The sequence below is a fragment of the Amblyomma americanum genome, chromosome 2 (genome assembly GCF_052857255.1).
Source record: "Amblyomma americanum isolate KBUSLIRL-KWMA chromosome 2, ASM5285725v1, whole genome shotgun sequence".
Classification (NCBI taxonomy): Eukaryota; Metazoa; Arthropoda; class Arachnida; order Ixodida; family Ixodidae; genus Amblyomma; species Amblyomma americanum.
Window position 1 is genome coordinate 221,898,936 of NC_135498.1, and position 23,124 is coordinate 221,922,059.

A 23,124-nucleotide genomic window follows, 5' to 3' on the forward strand; every position below is an offset into this window, starting at 1 on the left:
GGTATGCACACACAACGTTGCTCTTCTTTCTTAATCATGAATGCTTCCCTTATATTTTCCAAAGCTATATGAATACTTCCCTTATATTTGCTTGCCTCAGACCTGGATTTTCACAACCCCTCGTTATTGCGGGAGCAGCAGGTGATCTTGGCAAAAACCTCTCAATCCATACAGCTCAACACAGCCAAAAGCGAAAGCAATGAACACAACAGAAATGCCACAAAAGATAGTAAACCTAAGCTCCAAAATGGCCTGTACCCCGTATATAAATGCTGCCAAGTCAAGACGCACCATATTCGTCACAAATTACCCAGAAGGATTCTGATGTGCCTCAACTTGGCACACAGTCATTACAAATTCAGGGCAACAGATACACAGTTTGAAAAAATATGAGCCAGAGGATATCATCTGCATAGTTCGATAGCTGTTGTTCATGAGGGGTTGTTCCTCCAGCATCCTCCTGCGAATATGCTTGATTTACTCGCAACGGGACACACAGAAGAGCATAACATGCACAAGGGAAAGTCTTAATTACACAAAAGCAGAGTTTAGTACAGTAGCAACTTGTACATAAGGAAGGCAGAGAATATTTAGTGTGATCCATCATGGCCCTTAATGCCTTAGGAGAAGCTATTAATCTGCAGGAATACATTTTATCTTGACACGGCAGCAGAGACGACAGCCATGCATAGGATACCGATGGTGTGATGCATCTAGGCAACGCTGATGCAACTTTAGATGCAGACTCCTGGCTAAGGTAAAACACAGATCCACTGCATCAGGCAAGTGCCAGGAGCCAGCAGAGTGCACCCTAAATTGCACATCAGACATATTGCGGCGGCTGCTTATTTTATCAGCATGAGCGGCATTATGCATCCCAAAGCAAAGCTATGCTTGTGGATGTGATTTCAAAGATAAATTCAAAGTGACAGTTGATAATATGCAGTCAGGTGTACAAGGAAGTTCTGACCTTAAAACTAAACTAGAGAGCGCATTCTCTCCGCTGTGGGCACTCGGCCTGCTCTGTGCCCTTAGGTTTACTTTAATGCGATGTCCCCCCTAGTTACCGTAACTGACAAGGGAGGGCACATGTATTGCAGCGACCCTAGTGCCGACTGATGGTGTGACTGTTACAGGCACTGGGGACACAGTGCTCTCTCTCTTTTTGCCTCGGGAACTCGTCGTATGCGGACAGGTCGGTGTGGAACTCCATGAGGCCTCGTGGAAACATTTCCCGTGAGCTGATACTCGTGAAGCTAATAACAGTATAAGGCAGGCGAGGACGCCTTTATTAATCTTTTTTGCGTCCAAGCTTTGAGCTTGTAACATGAGAAATTTTGCATGAAGCATACGTTTATTCACTTTACCCCCTGTAGCTGTCGTTTTTACAAGGCGAGTGTGTTAACAGCACTGCTGTCTACGTGGTCTTTTGGTCCTTGCTTACGTGATGGAGACAAGTTTCGCAGCATGAATAAAACGCACACAGAAGACAAGGAACAAACAAGACAGGACTGTGCTGCATGTTTGTTCCCTGCTTGCTTGTTCCCTTGTCTTCTGTGTGCGTTTTATTCATGCTGCGAAACTTGTCTCCATTATGAACTGCAACCAACTAGCCCAAACCACTGTGTTACTTGCTTACGTGAGCGCCCAGGGGATTCCCACGTTGTTGCCGATATTTGTTACATCAAAGTATACAGGGAACATTCAAACCCTACAGTTCGTACAGGCGGCAACTCAGGCTTGCGATTTAAGGCGGCCAGGGCAGCGTTGAGAAAAAAAAATTTTAATGACCACCCCTTACGCGACCACATGCCGCCTGGCTGTGTGATATTGAATGTACAATTAGTGCCCGATTAGAGATACAGCACCACACTGCAGTAATGTCTGTTTAGAAAAACAATGCATTCCTCTACTTTACTGCTCCTATTCTATCCCAATACCTTAGCTTTCAAGGAATTGAAAAGTGAAGGAAATTGATGCACAGTGCAGCTAAGCTGAATGTTATGGACCCTAGAATCAATGTGTGAACAATCACTGGCATTATAACGACATCCTCAGACAGCTGTTGGACCCCAGATTGCTCTCAAAAACATGAGTCATAATAACTTGGACCTTTTAGTGCAGCGCAGTGCCATTACCTGCATTTGTTGCGCTAAGCAGCCCTCATCTGACAAACCCTGCATACTGGAATAAAACGCATATATATATGCTGCTGCAAAAGCAACTGAAATAGTACTCCTTTGGCATGCCAGCACAGCTCTAAACAATGGTAGAGCTCATGTCCACCCTAATCAGTCCTGCAGCGTCAATAAGACTGATAATCAAGTCGTCAGCAGAGCAGCTGCCCATGGATACTGCACTAGGTACGACAGGTACAAGCTTAAGAGTTGTCTAGAGCCACAAGTGATTGTATCATAAAAGCAAGCAGATCTATGAAAGCCTCGGAGAAGCCATTAGGAAGCTAGTTCTTCCAAAGATCTTGATCTTAAAGCCAACAAGGCTGCCGAACTTGATATTGCTGAGTTTGTATTACCATGATGAACTGCAATCAGTATATCATGTGACACATATACAAGCAATATAATTTTGGCATAAAGAAAGGCACAGATAGCACTAATGTCTGTGTTAAACTTAAAAATATGGCTTGTGAAGTTGAAACCTCTAATTAAAACATCAGGGTACAAACCTAAACCAAAGGGCACCAGGATATGAATATGCATTTATAACTATTATTTTATTTATTTATTTATTTATTTATTTATTTATTTATTTATTTATTTATTTATTTATTTATTTATGTATATACTGCAGACCATGGTTAGGTCCAAGCAGGATGGGCACTGTACAGAATGAGTGAATCAGAAAAATCACATGGCAACTTGCAGTTTACAAAAAAAAAAAGAAAAAAACATATGCATAGTTACAAAGTATGGCTAATGTCAAATATGTCAATGTTGGTCCGTGGGGGGCAGAGTGTTCCAGTCCGCTATTGTGCGCGAAAAAAAAAGAAAATTTGAACACATTTGTGCGTGCGAAGTATGGTGCTAATAGGCTGGTGCGATAGTGGCGGGTGCTTCTTGCGAGCTGAGGGAAAAGATATAATGACGGTTCAAGTCCCAACTTACGTTTGAGCAAGAGGGAAAGAAAATCTAAACGGGTACCTTTTCGATGACACTCAAGGCGGGGGATACCATGAGACTGCATTATTTCGGAGGGTGAATTAGATTTGGAAAATTTGGAGAACACAAACCTAACTGCCTTCCTTTGTATTTTTTCAATCTTCTTTATGTTGGATGCCATATGCAGATCCCAGACTACAGACGTGTATTCGAGTTTTGGCCTGATCAAAGATAGATAACTAAGAAGCTTTACGTTGGGAGGGAAATTCCGAAGTTTATGTCTCAGGAAACAGTTTTCTGAACGCAGATGAACAGATGTTGTCAATGTTGACGTTCCATGACAGATCATGAGTGATTGTCAGACCCAAGTACTTGACCGAAGTAACTTCCTTAAGCGGGGATGACCCAAGAATATATGCATGTTTTATCGGATTCTTTTACGAGTAATGCAGAGAGAAACAGTCTTGTCCGGATTTAAAGCCATCCCCCAACGACTGCACCAGTTCACTATATTAGTGAGGCTATTATTCAGGTCTATTTGATGACAAGCACTCGAGATTTCGCGAAATAACACACAGTCATCGGCATATAGTCTGATCTGAACACCGGGCACAACTTCATTGACAATATCATTAATGTACAGTAAAAACAGTAAAGGCCCCAGGACGCTTCCTTGGGGGCGCACCAGACGCAACAGGAAGAAAGCCGGATTGTTGTCCACCAAGAGCGACGAATCGTTTTTGGTTATTTAAATAATCACTTATCCAAGAAATAAGAATATGCGGGAGGCGAATGGAATGTAGTTTTAATATAAGGCTGCTGTGGGGGACTATGTCAAACGCCTTGCTAAAAATCTAGAAAGATTGCATCAATCTGACCATTAATATCTAGTACTGAGGCAAAGGAATGATCTACAGATACTAGTTGCGTCACAGTAGAGTAACCTTTCCGGAAACCGTGTTGGAAATTTGTTAGTACCGAATTACACTCTAAAAATTCGTTAATGCGGGTGGCGATAACATGCTCCATCATCTTGCAGCAGGACGAAAGTAATTATATAGGGTGGTAGTTTTTTAATACGAGTCGGTCACCTTGTTTAAAAATGGGCACAATTCAGGCTGTCTTCCATTCACTTGGAACTTTCGCTGACAACAGTGAGGTGCGAAACATAATAACAAGAAACTTGGCAACAGATTCGGCATATTTGCGGAGAAAAATGTTTGGAAAGTTGTCAGGGCCGGACGATGTTTTAGTTTTCAAGTTTAGGAGCATTGAAAGCACACCTTCGTAAGTAATAAAATTCGCTTCAGAGGGATAGGCAGGTGCAGCATCAAGTGTGTATGGTTGTGACACCGTGAACACGCTGTGGAAGTATTCGTTGAAATGGTGAGCAATGGCCCTTTGATCATTTACTAATGTATCAGCAACTAATACTTCAGAAACCGGTTCCTTTGTGTCACTTACAAAACCCCAAAATTTGCTCGTGTCATTTTTTATGAAGTTTGGGAGAGATATTTTGAAGTAATAATCTTTTGATTTGCGTACCGCGCCAGCGAGTGCCCATTTAAGCTCCGAGATCAGATCAGGTTGCACGTGTTTTTTTTTCAGCCGTTTTATTTTGCGCTTAAGGTGAATAATGTTCCGATTAACCCAAGGCGTTTGCTTACGGACATTTTTGCGCTCTGTAGGCACAAAATTATCTAGACAGTAATGGCAGATTTCCTTGAATTTGGTCCAAAGTGCGCGTGCGTCCGTTCAATCAAAATCTATAAGGCACGTTTCCAAGTGGTGTATTATGAGGGCATCATCAGCGCGCGTGTAATCTTTGAATGTACATACTTGTTGCTGTTTGCGTGCGCTGCGCGCGTGAAAAGGTACAGCAATGCTCATAAGATAATGGTCAGAAAGCCCTTGCTCAACCGATACAGTGCAGTCACTAAGAGCATGAGGTACAAATGCCAAATCTAATATAGAATCGCGACTGCGGGATTCACGAGTCAGCTGGCGTACAATCTGGACCAAGTCATGTGTGAACATAATATCGTAGACAGCATTCACAGGTTTCTTAGAGCCTATACATTCAAGGCGGTCCCAGTCAACACCTGGATGGTTCAGATCGCCGATCAGCAGTATTTTATTCTTTGTGTATTTTGACATATGGATTTGTAATTTGACTAAGTAATCATCGTTGACGTCAGGGGGCCTATAAAGCACATAAAAAATGAAACCATGTCCCCAGCACGACAACTTGCTGAGGACGATTCAGGCACGAACGCATCGGCCCGACGCTCATCCTACTTTTCGTATTACAGCTGGCCCGGCTGTCTGGATCACCGTCGCGGCTTCCCGGTACGCCAACACGTGCTAACGATTGCCAACGCTACTTGCTGGCTTTTACTAACTTCGTCACACCGGGCCCAGTGGTTACTGCGTCGGCGCATGTGCGCATACTCCAGCTCTCCGACTGTGGCGCACTGATGCAGCGGGGCGTATAAAAGCTGAACTCCTGACCCTGGACGAAGCATTGCTGAGGACGATTCAGGCACGAACGCATCGGCCCGACGCTCATCCTACTTTTCGTATTACAGGTCTGTAATACTTTTTACTTGTACATACATTTTGTAGTTTGTGCCTGGGTCGTCCTAAAGCAATGAGTGATGATGAAGGGTCCGGTACCGCGTCTAACACGAAAGAAAAGAGAGAAAAGCTATTCGACAAGCCTCCAACTACTGTGAAAGAAGTTGGAAGTTTTCTTGTGAAGCTTAACAGCAAGTTGGAAGCCTTGGGAAGTAACCTGAACCATGAGCTTGGCACCCTGCGGGGATCAGTCGAATTTATGAATGAAAGTTTTGAAGAATTTAAGAAAGAACTGGCCGAGGCTCGTCGGGAGATAAGCGAGCTTAAGGAAGAGCAGAAGTATCTAAAGCATGAAAACAGTGAACTTTCGAAACAGCTGCAGCGTACTAGAGCAGAGCTAACTGAACTTCAGCAGTACAGTCGCAGAAATAACCTTGAGTTAAAAGGCATCCCTACTACTGACAGCGAGTCACTGACAGGCATTGTCTCCGCTCTTGCCACGAAGGTGGGAGCGGAAATAACGGTGAACGATATTGACCTCGTGCATCGAGTGCCAACAAAAGACAGGAACAAATCGAATATCATCGTTAAGTTCAGGTCAAGTGATGCCCGTGATAAACTGCTCGAATCGGCAAAAAAAACTCGCTTAATCACATCGGACCTTGGCATTTCTGGATCAACATCCGTGTTCGTAAACGAACATCTTTGCCCAGAGTATAAAGTGTTGCTTGCTAGGGCTATAGCGGCGAAGAAACTTCACAACTGGAAGTATGCATGGGTATCTCGTGGCCGGATTTTGGCGCGAAAAGCAGACAACTCGGACGTGATCCGAATTTCTACAGAGGCCGACCTCGGCCTTATAGTCTAGTTCATTCAAAATGCTGACTGTACGAACCACTCATAAATTTCTCACGTTAAATGAATCACGCACCATTCTGCATTGCAATGTAAGGAGCATAGCTAGAAATTTTGACGGCCTTTGTACGTTTCTAGCAGAGCACAGCTTTCTTTACGATGTTATAGCCATTACAGAAACCTGGCTGATGCCCGGTGAAAGCTATAACATTCCCAATTATGTATTTCTGTCCCGTCCCCGCATTTCGAACAATCGAGGAGGAGGGGTAGGTTTGTACATTAAAAAGACCCTTGTACACTGCGACTATCCGTATCTTAACGCATCCGTCAGTAGCAGTTCGGAATTTCTATTTGTTGAACTTGAGGGTGTCATGGTTGGTGTTGTTTATAGAGCCCCCCACGCAGATCGTAGTAAGTTTGTGAATGATCTTGAATCTGTTTTTATACACGTAACCGATAAGAACAAAAAAGCAATCATCGTTGGCGATACTAATATTGATACTTTAGGTGCCAACCACAGCGAATACACTGACCTGTTATTTTCATATGGATTTACGAATCTTCTCTCTACTCCGACCCGAATCGCAGGTTCCAGCTCGACATGCCTCGACCATGTGATATGCTATTTCGTGCCACCTAGTTATTTGGCTGGGGCATATGATACAGCAGTGGCAGATCACTTCGCGATTGCCTTCTTATACAGCGTAGACGATAGAGATAGCCGTAGAACTTCTGACAGCACATGCGAGCTTAGGAAGAAAATTGACTATCAAAAATGCGCACTCAGGCTCTCTGAAATGAGCTTTGCAGACCTCGCCGATATGAATGCCAATGAACACTGCTGCAGCCTTGTCGATAGAATCAAAGCTGTGATAAATGATTGTAGTTTTACGCAGAAAAAAACGTACTATACACATCCAGTGTGCCCTTGGATGACAGCAGCTGTGCTAAACATGATAAAAACGCACGACCACTGGCACACCAAAATGAAACAAAACAGAGGGAACGCATATTATAGTGCTCAGTATAAGATTCATAGAAATAAAGCTGTTGCTACCATGCGTGTACAGAAGAAGCTATATTTTAGTAACCAAATAAACGCATGCGCCGGCAATTCTAAGAAACTCTGGGCTACAGTGAACTCGATAATTCGAAGCTCGCCAAGGTAGTCCCTATCTACAAAAGTGGGAATCCTAATGAACTCGGAAACTATAGGCCGATCTCAATCCATAGCTGTATCAACACTCTGTTTGAAAAACTATTGGCTAAAAGAATTACGCAATTCCTGACTAAAAATGCAATTCTGTCAACGTCCCAACATGGTTTTCAGAAATTTAGATCGACCACCACGGCTGTGCTTTCTATAACTGACTCAATCAATGAAGCACTCAATAATAACAATATTTCTGTTGGTGTATTCCTGGATATTAAGAAGGCATTCGACACTGTGGATCTCGATATTTTATGCAAGAAACTAGAACGATATGGGTTCAGAGGTGTATCACTCGATTTATTTAGAAGCTATTTAACTGGTCGACGGCAGTGTGTTATTATTGACGAACACGCGTCAAATTCGCGTTCTATTTCCGTAGTGTTCCGCAGGGCTCAGTACTGGGGCCTATACTTTTTACACTTTACATAAACAACTTACTTGATTGCCTAATAAATACCCGTGCCATTATGTACGCCGACGACACCTCATTGTTGGTGACCGCTAATTCCGTTGAAACAGCCAAGCACACTTTAAACTCAGAACTTCAGAGAGTCAATAAATGGTTTTTGACAAATAGACTCACTTTGAACATAGGCAAGACTAAATATATTATATTTGCATCCCCTTATAAAAAATACCAGAATACCTGCTCCGCAATAACGATAGGAGATAAAGAAATTGAAGAAGTTAAGACTATTCAGTACTTGGGAGTAACCTTAGACGCTGCATTAAACTGGAAACCGCATATCGAAAAATTGCGTAGCAAACTATCTTATGCATGTTTCGTTCTGGCCAAAGCTCGGCGACATTTCGAAATACACACACTAAAAACAATATACTTTAGCTTCTTTCAGTCCCAATTAACTTACTGTATAGAATCATGGGGGTTCACTTACATCACTTACATTGAACCTGTTTTACGCCTGCAGAAGCGGGCACTGAGAATAATGACTTGCACAACACCATATACGCCTTCTCGCCCTTTGTTTTTTAGACTCCAAATAATGCCGGCATTGCAGCTTCGAGATTTTCGCGTTGCACTACTCGTACTAAGAGTCCTCTCCGGCACCTCCCCCTTTCCTTTGAACACATTCCATAGAGCCCCAACTAACAGCCGTTCAGCAGCACAGGGAAGATTTCTGGTTCCTACATCTCGCAATGACTATGGCCAGCGCCGCTTCGAGTATCAAGGGGTAAAAACTTGGAATAAAATCCCCTGTGCAGTCTTTGCAACGTCCAATCCTTATATTTCACTAAAGACCTTTTTTCTGTCACAAATAATTACCTGATTTACAATGCAAATCGCTTAGTGATTGTCTCTTATTATTCTCTGTAGTGTCTATGTTGGCTGGAAAAATTGCAGCGCAGCAGTAACAAATACGAGACGAGAAGGACGCAAACACAAGCGCTGACTAACAACTGTGTTTTATTGCTCTGAGCCAGCCTATATAAGAACTAGGTACAAAACAACAAAACAGAAACCAACACATCACCTCACGCATTCGTGGCACGATTATCGGAATTGTCTCCCGTTCCTCCAATCTTTTGTCCTATCATTGGCGTTCAGAAATGACATTTCTTTTCCACTAAGGCACACAGAGGGGTTGCTGACACACTTATCTGCGCATTTTGATATCGCCAGAGCTTCTGCTATCAACCTCGTGGTGGTGTCCCGACACTTACGAAGAATAACTGTGCTTTCAAGGGCAGGGGTGCAGCCTTTGCACTGGCTACAGTGTAAGGCGAGTTCCCCTGAGTTTGGGTCCCTTAGGTTCCTTTTGTGCTCTTGTAGCCTTGTGTTCAGACATCTCCCTGTTTGGCCTATATAGATGCTGCCGCACGACAGGGGAATTGAATATACGACATCTTTTTCGCAACCCCTCTGTGTGCCTTAGTGGAAAAGAAATGTCATTTCTGAACGCCAATGATAGGACAAAAGATTGGAGGAACGGGAGACAATTCCGATAATCGTGCCACGAATGCGTGAGGTGATGTGTTGGTTTCTGATTTGTTGTTTTGTACCTAGTTCTTATATAGGCTGGCTCAGAGCAATAAAAACACAGTTGTTAGTCAGCGCTTGTGTTTGCGTCCTTCTCGTCTCGTATTTGTTACTGCTGCGCTGCAATTTTTCCAGTATGCAGAACCAACTAGCCAGTCACTATGTTTTAAGCAAGTCTATGTTGGGTTTGCCATTCATATGTCATTGAATAATCACTTCTAAGGCAACTGCGTTTATTTTGTATAAAAAATGCTGTTCCTGTCTTCATATGTTTTTCTGTCATGAGCCCTCTTGTATTTCTGTAATTTGAACCATCTTGCTTGTACGCTTTGCATTTTTCCACCATTCTTATGTATATTATTTTGGCATGCAGTAGAAATCATTTGTCCTCACTAATCTCTTTGCTTTTATTGCATGGATCCATAACTAGCCTTTGGCTAAGGATCCACACAGTGATGTTATGTACTGTACTGAAGAAATGATAATAAAAAGAATTGAATTGAATTGAATTGAACTTAAGACACAGGCATTCAAGATCGGGGACGTCTTCGATTAAGGCGGATTCAATTTGGTTTTTGACAATAACAGCTAAACCGCCGCCCCTTGAGGGCCTGTCCTTCCTGAATACCTTGTATGAAGGCGGAAATACGGCGTCATAACCTATATCATTATATAGCCAAATTTGTTATAACGCATATGGGGACCATATTCAAGCAGTAAAATTTCAAATTCGTCCGCCTTATTTACAAGGCTCCGGGCATTAACATTGATTATTCTGAGCTGTTTTTTGGGCTTTAAAAGGGCCCTACTGTCGTGAATGCGCTTTTTTTGTGCAACCAAATAGGTAGGAGCGGGGGCCAGTATGCCATTTGAGTTCAATGGGGACCTGTTTTCGACTGCGCCTGAAGGCGAGTCCTGGGGCGAAGCAGTTCTTCTCCGTTGTTTTTTTGTAATGGTACCTTGTCGTTTTTATCGTCATCCCAGATGTATGCCTAACTATTTATGAGTAGCCTGGTAAAGGACAAAGATACTTTATCACCCTTATCACGGTTCGGTTTGGAACTGTCCCAGAGCTTTTTTCGAATACCTCTGACTTGGTGTGAAAAATCTTCACCGAGAGCGAGCTGTTTTTAAGTTTGAAAGCGTTTTTCATAATTTCACCCTTGCGTCGCGAATCCAGAGGCTTAAAGATAACTGGCCTAACTTTGTTCGGTGCTGGCCTTCCTAAGCGGTGAATTCGCTCTATGTCAACTTTGCTGTGTCCAAGCGTTTTTGCAATAATCTTTTCATTAATAGCGCTTTTCAGTGATTCCCTAGTCTCATCTCCCTCTTCTGGGAGGCCGTAAACAATTAAGTTTGACCTCCTGCTGCGATTTTCCAAGTCTTCAATCCTGTTCTCCAGAACAACTAGGCAGTTCAATGAAGCAAGCTGGTCATGGCAGGAGGCGACTTTAGATTCTAGCGCTGACAGGGCGTCTATTTTGTCTTCAATGTTGGTGAGTATTTTTTCATTTATGTCTTTTATACCTATTGCAATTTCTTTCAGTTGTTTCGCGATTTGGGACAGTTCGGGGCCTGGAATGAGTTCGACATCTCCGGCCAGTAACAGCAGTTCTTTGAGGAACAGAACAACTTGGCAGCAGACACTTGGGCACGGCAGCACAAATAGGAAGGGGTCATTGGAACGAAAGCATTTTCCGTAACATTTCCTCACCTGCGGAGTGAACACGAACGGTTAGACACTTCTTGCATCCTCATAGTGCCGCCGTGCCCAGTGGCTGTGCTGCTTGTCGGAGGGCAATATACATATAGTGCGACAGCTCGGGGGCGTTGTCCACGGGTCATGCGCACATCCCACGGAGCGTGTGCCTGCCGAGTGGAAAATTGGTGCTGTCAGGATTCTGTGGTGGGCAGCCGCATCAGCAACAGGCGGGCTTGCGGGTCCGATGAAAGCACACAGAAGCACGCCGAGCCACATCTGCGGAGTGAACACGAACGGGTTATACACTTGCATCCTCATAGTGCCGCCGTGCCCAGTGATCTTTGCTGTCACATATATTTATATGTAGCTGGAAACTATGATGAATTACCAACCATGAAGGAGATATGAAGCTCTAAAATAAAATTTGAACATTGCTACATTTTCGCTGGTTACTTGGCAGAAATATTACAAAAGCAAAGAAGTTTGGGCCAGTTGGTATTGATCCATCTTGAGAACACAAAGCAGCACGAAACAACGGGGACAAAAAAGACACACATACGACAGGCGAATGCTGCACTTCCAACTGAATTTTATTGAGAATACCAAAGCTTAAGTACAGCGCTACTATAGCCTCATGGCAATCAACCGCAATGATCTAAAAATGCCATTGCATTATCAAGAAGAGACAAGGAAGCCGTGCTGACACATTGACCACCTGCTTTTCTGATGAGATAAGCAACAATAACCTCTCTTTCCATCCGATCCCTTCCACGCTCAAGAATTTTAGCTTTCCGAAATATGGGTTTACACTTACAATCCCGGCAGTGGATAGCAAGATGACCACTTTTCCCTTCTTTCACCAGATTATAATGCTCCTTAGCTCTCTCATTAAGACAGCGTCCTGTTTGACCAAAGTACACTATATTGCAAGTGAGCGGAGTGCTGTACACTACCTTAGTGGTGCAACGGGTGAAAATGAGTTGGTGGTTTATAGTGCAAATCGGCTTTATCTTACTAACCATCATTGGGCAAACTTTTGATAGCTTGCTTGGGGCAGAGAAGACCACGTTAACACCGTATCTGTTTCCAACTTTCTTAAGATTATGAGAAACTCTGTGAAGATATGGAATTACTTGAGTTGAGAGCCTCTGGTCTTGCTTATCCGTCTTTTCGATGCGTTTTTTCTTTTGTAGCAGCGTCTCTGCAACAGATGACAATAAATCTGGAGGAAAGCCGGACATGCGCAATCGCTCAGTTTGCATTTGAACACTTTCAAACATTTGATGCGGAAATGATTTTTCCAAAGCGGAATTGAGGCAATTCATGGCTATTGCTCTTGATTATTTTTGAATGACCACTACTGTAAGGGAGGAGTGCCTTTTGCGACCTAGGATTGTACATCCAGCATATATGCCCGTCCAAGAAATGAATTCTCAGGTCAAGGAACTGCATACACCTTCCACTAGGGAGTTCAAAGGTAAACTTTAAGCCTTTTGCAACCGTTTTTAACGATGCGAGAACATCAGCAACAGCTTCGTCAATAGATAAAACATGCGGCTTGTTCATTATCACCAAATAATCGTCAACGTATCTAAAAATTCGTAGGTTAGGTAGTAAGCTATGCAAGCTTTTGTCAATGCGGGAAAGAAAAAAGTCAGAAAGAATGGGAGCAGCGCACGACCCGATGCATATTCCTGCTTTTTGTGTGAAAAACCGGTTGTTAAAATTAATGGCAGTTGACTGTAGATAAAGCTCTAAAAGGGCTACGAAATGGTCACTGTTCACACCCGCCCTGTTTTGAACAGGCACTTCTCCCGAATCCTCAATTACCGTTCTAACCGCCTTAAACAGTTCTTTGTGGGGTATGGAGTAGTACAGGTCTTCTATGTCAATGGAGAACCCGAAGGTGGCTGGTGAAGTCATGCTGAGCCCTTGCTTCAGTTCTGCAGCAAGGGCACAGCAAGACTGTGCAAGATATATGCTGGATGTACAATCCTAGGTCGCAAAAGGCACTCCTCCCTTACAGTAGTGGTCATTCAAAAATAATCAAAAGAGCAATAGCCATGAATTGCCTCAATTCCACTTTGGAAAAATCATGTCCGCATCAAATGTTTGAAAGTGTTCAAATGCAAACTGAGCGAATGCGCATGTCCGGCTTTCCTCCAGATTTATTGTCAGCTGTTGCAGAGACGCTGCTACAAAAGAAAAAACGCATCAAAAAGACGTGTAAGCAAGACCAGAGGCTGTCAACTCAAGTAATTCCATATCTTCACAGAGTTTCTCATAATCTTAAGAAAGTTGGAAACAGATACGGTGTTAACGTGCTCTTCTCCGCCCCAAGCAAGCTATCAAAAGTTTGCCCAGTGATGGTTAGTAAGAAAAAGCCGATTTGCACAATAAACCCCCAACTCATTTTCACCCGTTGCACTACTAAGGTAGTGTACAGCATTCCACTCACTTGCAATAAAGTGTACATTGGTCAAACGGGACGCTGTTTTAATGAGAGCTAGGGAGCATTATAATCTGGTTAAAGAAGGGAAAAGTGGTCATCTTGCTATCCAATGCCAGGATTGCAAGCGTAAACCCATATTTCGGAAAGCTAAAATTCTTGATCGTGGAAGGGATCGGATGGAAAGAGAGATTATTGAAGCATATCACATCAGAAAAGCAGGTGGTCAGTGTGTCAGCATGGCTTCCTTGTCTCTTCTTGATAATGAAATAGCGTTTTTAGATCATTGCAGTTGATTGCCACGAGGCTATAGTAGCGCTGTACTTAAGCTTTGGTCTTCTCAATAAAATTCAGTCGGAAGTGCAGCATTCGTCCTGCCGTATGTGTCTTTTTTGTCCCCATTTTTTTGTGCTGCTTCGTGTTCTCAAGACAGAAATATTAAACAGTCTCACTGTCTTACTTATCATGATTGATCAGAAGGTGGTAATGCTTTCTGGCCACATACGCAGCTGTAGGGACACCAGGGGATAATGGAGATGCAACATCACGATTGTTTACCAAGCCACTGCCAGCCTGCAATGCGACCCTGAGCTCTTTCACAAAAAAATTTTGACTTCCGAAGACACATCACTGTATTGATATGTAGCGGGTTACGCTGCGTCGAGCGGCCACACTGGCCAGATCTATGGGGCATAAAAGGAAGCGCAATGCAATGCAGGTGTTCTTCCCATGCCAATCACAGTGTCAGTGTTTTGTAACTCGAAGCACGGTGGCACAAAATGGGATACCAACGAAAACATCAAGTGCAAGAGATACATGCTTCATAGAAGAGTGGATATTGAAACACAGTTGGCTGGTGCCACTTATTTCAGCCAATTTGACACCAATCGTGGATTTTATCAGATGCTACTAGACAAACAATCGTCCAAAATCTGCACTTTCAGTACATTGTACGGGCTTTGGCTTATGCTCCGCATCAGAAATATTGCAAAGGGAAATCAGTCAAGCACTGGCTAGCCTGCCTGGCGTGAGAGTTTACATAGGCAACATATTGATCTGGGACTTAACAAAGGCCAAGCATAACAGTAATTTGAGGGCAGTGCTTAAGGCTATTCATGAAGCTGGTTTCATCCTGAACAAAGAGAAGTCCATCTTTGGTGCTCAAGAAGACAAATTCCTTGGAGATGCAATAACAAGAGAAGGAATTAAGACGGATGAAAATCTCATTCAGGGTGTTGTAAACTTCCCACCCCATCATCCAAGCATGATGTGCAAAGGTTCTTGGGAGCAGTGAGTTACTTCAAGACGTACAGTCCCTGTCTGTCGGAAAAGACGACAGCTCTGCGTGGTTAAATCCGACAGAACATCACTCTTCGAGTGAAACAGCGTGCCCATGGAACGCCAAAAAAAAAGTTTGTGAAACAGAGACTCCTATACTGCATTTCATACATATCAGGCAATGCTGCCAAAGCTAGCGCGCCTGTTCATGCAGACTAAGTCCGCACCCAAAAAGTTGTTCACCATACAATCAAAATGAACACAAGCATATTTCATTGTGACAAACCTTACGTGCCGTGGCTGGCACCTCCTGGACTTTGTGTTACCTCTCGCCACAATTTAGCCCTGTGACTCATCCAGCAAAAATTGCATGAGGCAATATGGTAGGAGGCTTTCAGGGCGAATCACTCCAACTCAATATGTGCCCAAAAAGTAGTTCAGTCAGAGAAAATTATAGCCAGAAGACCTGAACACTGAGCTCACCTCTAAGTTTTGACCATGATTTTCAATGCTTAACATTTCATTCTATACCACTCTTAGTTTCCATCCAAATACTCAATAAAGTTTTGAGAAGAATGAATGACATGTGGCAGAGTATGGTTTGACAAACACCCTAATTCCGCAGCCTCCGCAGCGTTGCCTGGTATGTATGAAACGGAGTAAAAGTGCAGGGAAAAAAAATGTGAACAAAAGATTCAAGGCGTGAATACAGAGCTGGTAAGAACGAAATCCGGAAGGAAGTGCTGTATTCAAGCGTCAGTACCCATGTACTTGAGGTTAGATCAGGTTGCCTTAGAACCAGGCAATACATCGAAGCAAGTACAAACAGGGAAATAATTGTGCAGCATACAGGAGCAGCGCAGAAAACATTAAACATGTTCTCGTAGACTGTAAAGCCTTCAACCAGATACCAGAAAGAACATAGCCTTCCAGTAGCCTTGGGATTCAGAGATAGTGAAAGTGTAATAAGAAACGTCTTCCAAAGCACAGCGTCACGAACAACCAGCGGCACAACCAGTGGCACAGTCCAGGCACAGACCAGAGGCAGCGTTCAGTCCAGAGCACGCACGAGGGACCGAGCGTTCGGCGCTCGAACTTCGGAGCGTTCGGCGCTTCTCGTCGTCTCCTTCGTTAAGCGCCAGCCTCTGAAGATTCCAAAGCCGAAGGCCAGTCTTACAATTCCCCCCGGGCAAAAGGGCGCCATCCTGGCGGCCTAGGGCGATGTGACGACAGCGGGGTCATAGTATGATTTGAGGCGGGTCGTGTGGACAATGGCGCAGCCTCGGCGACGATGATCAGGGGATGGCGTAAGGGGTTCGATGAGGTAATTGACGGGGGATGTCTGCTGAAGAATACAATAGGGTCCCTGGTAATTGCTAACAAGTTTGGATGAAAGGCCGGGACCTGAGGAGGGTGCCCAGAGCCAGACCAAAGAGTCAGGAAGGTAAGCGGGAGGAAGTGCAGGGGGATCACAGGTGCTTTTCTACTGCAGCTGGGCATGAGAAGTGAAGGACCGGGCAAGCTGTCGGCATTCTTCGGCATAAGTTGCAGCTTGAGAAAGAGTTGTAAATTCGGAAGCATCAGGGCAGTAAGGTAGAATGGTGTCCATTGCGCAAGAAGGCTCACAGCCGTACAGGAGAAAGTACGGAGAGAATCCGGTGGTGGCTTGAGCAGCGGAGTTATAAGCATATGTGACGAAAGGCAGAACGCGGTCCCAGTTACAATGGTCGGAAGCAACATACATGGCCAGCATGTCGCCGAGGGTGCGATTAAAACGCTCAACCATGCCATTTGTCTGGGAATGGTAGGCGGAGCTGGTACGGTGAACGACGTTGCATTCCTGAAAAAGAGCTTCTACAACTTCAGAGAGGAAGGCCGGACCTCTATCACTGAGCAGCTCTTTGGGCACACCATAGCGAAGAATGATGCGATGGCGAATGAAGGATGCAATGTCGTTGGCTGTAGTGGATTTGGTAAAGGTGACGTTTCAGCGTAGCGTGTAAGGTGGCCGATAGCAACGATGATCCAGCGGTTCTCGATTGATGCGCCGGGAAGAGGGCCGTAGAGGTCGATGCAAATACGCTCGAAGGGCTGAGCTGGGCAAGACAGCGGCTGCATAGGAGCGGCGGGTCGGCAAGGTGGATGTTTGCGTCGCTGGCATGCAGTGCAGGACTGAACGAACTGGCGGACATAACGGGCCATCCCACGCCAGTAGTACCGCTGTCATAGACGGGTGAAAGTCTTCAAGAATCCGGCATGGGCACACTGGGGATCATCGTGGTAGGAAGAGCAAATGAAGAAGCGCAGATGTGTCAGAATGACGAGAAGCCACTTGCGACCATCAAGAAGATAGTTGCAGCGGTAAAGAAGCTCGTCTCGGACGGCGAAATGGTGGGACTGACGACGGAGAGCACGGGAAGGAGGCCGAGACATTTGGCCAAATAGGAGATCTAAGAGGCAAGTGATCCACGGGTCTTTGCATTGCTCGGAAGCCATATAAGCGGACTCAAACGTCAAAGAAGGCAGGGCGGATACACAAGGTACTGCCTCAGATGGTACAGGGGAACGTGAGAGGGCATCAGCATCGGCATGTTTGCGGCCAGAACGATAGATAACGCGAATGACGTACTGTTGGAGTCGCAGAGCACAGCACGCCAGTCAACCAGAGGGATCTTTCAAAGAGCACAACCAGCAGAGGGCGCGGTGATCGGTGACAACGTGAAACGGGCGACCGTACAGGTAGGGGTGAAATTTGACGATCGCCCAAAGGATGGCTAAACACTCCTTCTCGGTGACAGAATAGTTGGCTCCAGCTTTTGTGAGTGTCCGGCTAGCGTAAGCGACAACGTATTCGTCAAAGCCTTGCTTGCGCTGAGCGAGTACTGCACCGAAACCGACGCCGCTGGCATCGGTGTGAAGTTCCGTCGGAGAACGAGGGTCGAAGTGACGCAGAATTGGTGGAGTGGTCAGGAGGCGACGGAGTGTCGTAAACGCTTCATCACAGGCTGGCGACCAAGCCGAAAGGTCGTGGCTGGAAAGGAGTTTGGTCAAGGGGTCGATGATAGTGGCGAAATTGCGGACAAAGCGGCAGAAGTAGGAGCAGAGGCCGACGAAGCTGCGGAGGTCTTTTACAGAACTGGGATTCGGAAATTCAGCCACAGCTCACAACTTGGCCGGGTCCGGGAGAACGCCATTCTTCGACAAAACATTTCCGAGAATATTGAGCTGCCGAGCTCCGAAGCGGCACGTTTTCAAATTGAGTTGGAGGCCAGCGTGGGCCAGGCAGCGAAGAACAGTCTCAAGGCGCTGGAGGCGAGACGAAAAGTCCGGGGAAAAGATTACGTCGTCTAGATAACAAAGGCATGTGTGCCATTTGAGCCCTCGGAGTATGTTGTCCATCATGCGCTCGAATGTGGCGGGTGCATTGCAGAGGCCGAAGGGCATGACATTAAATTCATAAAATCCTTCGGGTGCGACGAATGCAGTTTTTGGGCGATCGGCCTCCGCCATCGGCACCTGCCGGTAACCGGAGCGCAAGTCCAATGAAGAAAAGACGAGCCCTGCAGGCAGTCGAGGGCATCGTCGATACATGGGAGAGGGTAAACGTCCTTGCGTGTAATCTTGTTCAGACGACGGTAGTCCATGCAGAACCGGATGGAACAGTCTTTTTTCTTGACCAGGACCACAGCGATGCCCACGGGCTGTGCGACGGTTGTATCACAAGACGCTTGAGCATGTCGGTCACCTGCTCGTCAATGATGCGGTGCTCAGCAGCTGACACGCAGTACGGACGTTGACGCAAAGGGGCATGGGTGCCAGTGTCAATACAATAGGTAACGGTGGTGGTGCGGCCCAAGGAAGGTTGCTGGTAGTCAAACCAAGCTTTAAAACGCTGCAGAACGGCAACAAGCTGGTCTCGTTGGGTAGACGTCAGGCCGGCGTCGACGGAACGGTGAAAAATATCGACAGACGACTGGTTTGTAATGAAAACAGCCGTAATGGCGCTGACGTGAAGGCCGGCCGTGCTATCGACGAAGGGGTATGCTGAGGCGGGATCGAGAACGGCAACGCTACCAAGCGATTCGCCACGGAGTAAAGTGGTAGGGCAGGAGAACGGGTTGGCCACATAAATAGCGCTGGAGCCACGAACAATTGTCAGCACGGCATGAGGCAGCAAAACAGACTTCTAAAGAGGGATTATAAGTCACTGTTGCATAGAGCGCAGCACAAGAAAGAGGCACCAGCACTGAAGAGAAAGGTGGAACGTCTGTGTCCTCTGAGACGACCACAGTAGCGGCAGCAGCACCAGTTACGTCCAAGGGGGCATCACTGTAGGACAACAAGTCAAGCTGAGCACGGGCGCAATCAATAACGGCGTGATGTGAGGAGAGGAAGTCCCAACCAAGGATAACGTCGTGAGGGGAGCGGGCGAGGACGATAAACTCGATTGTGTAGGGAACGTTCCCGATGAGCAGGCGGGCGGTGAAAGAGGCTAACAGTCGAATGTCCTGAGCGCTGGCCGTGCGGAGAGAAACGGGAGGAAGGGGCGTCGTCACTTTTTTGAGTCTGCAACAGAGAATGTGACTGAGAACGGAAACGGCTGTGCCAGTGTCGAGTGCTTCAACGGTGACTCCCTCAATGAACACGGTAATAATATTGGCAGGCACAGAAACAGGTCTTGAGTGAGTCGCTGGCGGCGCAGTTCTTGCCTTTCGGAACTGCAGCCGTTAGTTTTCCGCGTGGACGACGGGTTGGTGGCGGAGCATCGGAGAATGGGAACGATGGGCAGGAGACGGCAAGTGGTGGGAGCGGGGATGGCACCTGGGAGAAGAAGAATCCGGAGGCAGCTCGTGTGATGCAGGCGAGGACGACGGCGGAAGGTCGTACGTCTGCTCACGTCTATAATCGTAGGGACGGTGGTCACGACTGCGACACAAACGAGCCACGTGGCCAGCGACGCCACAGGCGTAGCAAATAGGGCGGTTGTCTTGTGTGCGCCAGGGGTTGAGTGGCTGCGGCTGTGATCGGGGGCGGGCAACCGGACGGTAAGGTGGGGTTGCAGGTCGCTGGTGTTCTAACTGCCGGGTAGGTGGCCTCTAGACAGGGGCAGAAGGTGAGGGCCGCGAGTGCACCACGGCATCGGCGTACGTCAGAGGAGTCGCGATCAGAGGTGGCTGAGGAGGAGGTGGCAGGACTTCAGCGACCTGCTCCTCGATAAAACGCTGTAGGTTGGGAGTGAGCGACAGTGCAGGCATAGACGGGCAGGTAGACAAAAATAGCTGGCGTGCGACTTCCTCACGTACAAACTGCTGGATGCGCTGCAGGAGCGACGGTTGGTCCAGAGTACCGTCCCCTGGGAGAGCCAAGCTGGAAAGTGTGGCTTCCTGAAAGCCTGCACGCCGGGTAGAAAGGCACTGTTTGCGCAGCTCATCGAAGCTTTGGCAGTAGCCAATGACACCGGAGACAGTCTGGGGATCTTTGGCGACGAGCATCTGGAAGGCATCATCCTCAATGCCTTTCATAATATGTCTGATCTTGTCGGCCTCGCTCACAGCAGGGTTGACACGCTTGCAGAGGTCAACGACATCTTCTATATAACTGGTGAAGTTTTCACCGGTTTGCTGGGCCTGACTTCGCAAGCGTTCCTCGGCGCGAAGCTTACGCACTGCTAAATGGCCAAAGACTTCTGTCGGGCTGGTTTTTACAGCTGCCCAGCTTGAGATGTCAGCCTCGTGGTTTCGAAACCAGAGATTGGCTACGTCGCTCAAATAAGAGATAACGTTGGTGAGCTCGACAGTATCGTCCCACTTATTGTATGTGCTTACGTGTTCATAGGAGGCCAACCAATCCTCCGCATCCGTGTCATCTGTGCCGCTGAAGATGGCCGGGTCACGCTGGCGCCGGAAGAGAAGACAGCCAATGGAAGCGGTGAAGCGGTTTGGGTGACGGTCTCAGGCATTGCAGAGGCGGTAGGCAATGTGGGGATCGTTGGCACCTCCACCACTTGTAATAAGAAATGTCTTCCAAAGCACAGCGTCGCGAATAACCAGCGGCACAACCAGTGGCACAGACCAGAGGCAACGTTCAGTCCACAGCACGCACGAGGGACCGAGCATTCAGCGCTCGAGCTCCGGAGCGTTCGGCACTTCTCGTCGTCTTCTTTGTTAAGCGCCAGCCTCTGAAGATTCCAAAGCCAAAGGCCAGTCTTACAAAAGCAAAATTAACAGGTGATGTGAAAGCAGAATGGAGAAATTCCACGAAACATCAGAGAAATCGAGACAGAATACAGCTTAGAACATAAAAAATAGACATGGCAAAAAAAAAAAAACATAGCAGGATTCAATGTCTGAAAAAAGGAAAGGGCAGTACAAAACAAATAAAAATTCACTACTTTAACTTACTAGGCAAGGCGGCAGTCACCACCGGCCTGATATAAAGAGGATGCCAATAGTTACCTAGGGAAGATTTCTTGGTGTGTTACAAGCACACATTCCTCGATACATTGCTTTACTGGATAGGAGCATCAAGCTATGGGTCAGCATGGCTAGCTGCAGTTCGTTTGGAATGTTCTTCCCCTGGCTGCTGGTACTACTGCACTGCCATCAAAACGAGAATGCAGGCCCAGCAACAAAAAAAAACAGTATTGTTCAGTACGGGAAGTAGTCCCGCATTTTAAGGTAGACCACTCAGTTCAATCGAAGAGTAGCATGCATTTTTCATTCCTGTATAGCGGCTATTGGAACGCGGAAAAAGGATTGTATACCTGTACGCCATGCGAGCATGAGGAGGTGACTTCAGTATACAAAAAAAAAAACCGGTGCCGTGCCGTAACTAGAAGCTGTTTGTACCAGTTTTCGGCGTAAACTGCTGGTTACAGGCACCGCCATCGGGATATGGTTCACCAGCTTCCACAAGTCACGCACCATGAACGGTCATCACACATACCGCCAGAGAATTCATAAAGCGTCACCCCTTTCACGGCAAAGCTATAGATTGCAAAAGAACTAATTGTTGCACTTGCTTTGCGACTACGGACACAGAAGAACGCAGACATACCAGAATTGTGAACGGCGCGATCTCCACCAACGTGCTGGCTTTGCTAAAGCCTGCTGCAAGAAAAATAAGGCGTAGAAAGCTCACTGGGGACGGAGTCAGTGAGATGGTCAAGGCTGAAGACACACACCTAATGAACTTACATAAACTAACGCCAATTACAGGTCTTCAGCCTATTGCGTCTGCTTGCCCACTGATGCAAGTCTTAAAAGTAGCAGATTTAAAGGAATAACTCCGGCAGGCTTCAACGAAGCAAACTTGTCTGCTATTGTAGATATACACTTCTGCGGCTTTCATGTTACTGGTAGATGCGTAAACAAGCCCGAATCTTTCGAGACTGCGCGGCGACATTTGAGCAAGCGCGCACAAAGACGGTCCATGTCTTCATTAGCCCACGCTGCAAAAGTGACATTCACCGGGTCGCACGCATTTCCCCTTGCTCTGTACGCACATACATTTCCTTACGCAAAGCTTCTTGTTTTCACAGACTGACAACACACAAAAAAGAACATGTAAACAACAGATTGAGGAGCTAGCACAGCCGCCATGGCGCAAACTTGGTGCGATAGTTGATGCCGCCCGCGATGAAGCTTGCGTTACCATATGACTCCCAGTGTGGTCAAAATACATCGGAAGCGGATCATCAGTTTCGATTTCGAAATCTAAAAGCGTGCTCTGCACGCCGTTCTATCATGCCGTTAGGACCTTTTGTCTGCTCCATAACCAGTAATTTTTGGACGGTTTACAACAAAAGGAGCATTTTCGAATCATCCATATTGCAACAAGTGCTTGAAGTGGCTAGAAATGCCGCAAAATAAATATTTACACTGCATGATGCATGGTTGTTTTGTACTGTTGCCAATGGCAAGAAATCAACTA

The 23,124-nt window shown here is 46.1% G+C and overlaps 1 long non-coding RNA gene across 1 annotated transcript in view; it reads right to left on the reverse strand.

Moving 5' to 3' along the window:
* The window catches only part of LOC144122185 (uncharacterized), a 33,354-nt gene extending 10,548 nt beyond the window's left edge, over positions 1-22,806 (reverse strand). Inside the window, exons 1-3 of the long non-coding RNA XR_013312835.1 lie at positions 22,389-22,806; positions 22,249-22,301; positions 11,478-11,741 (exon numbers count right to left, since the gene is read on the reverse strand). This is a non-coding gene — a long non-coding RNA (uncharacterized LOC144122185). The remainder of the gene's footprint in view (positions 1-11,477; positions 11,742-22,248; positions 22,302-22,388) is intronic.
* Between the last annotated feature and the right edge of the window lie 318 nt (positions 22,807-23,124).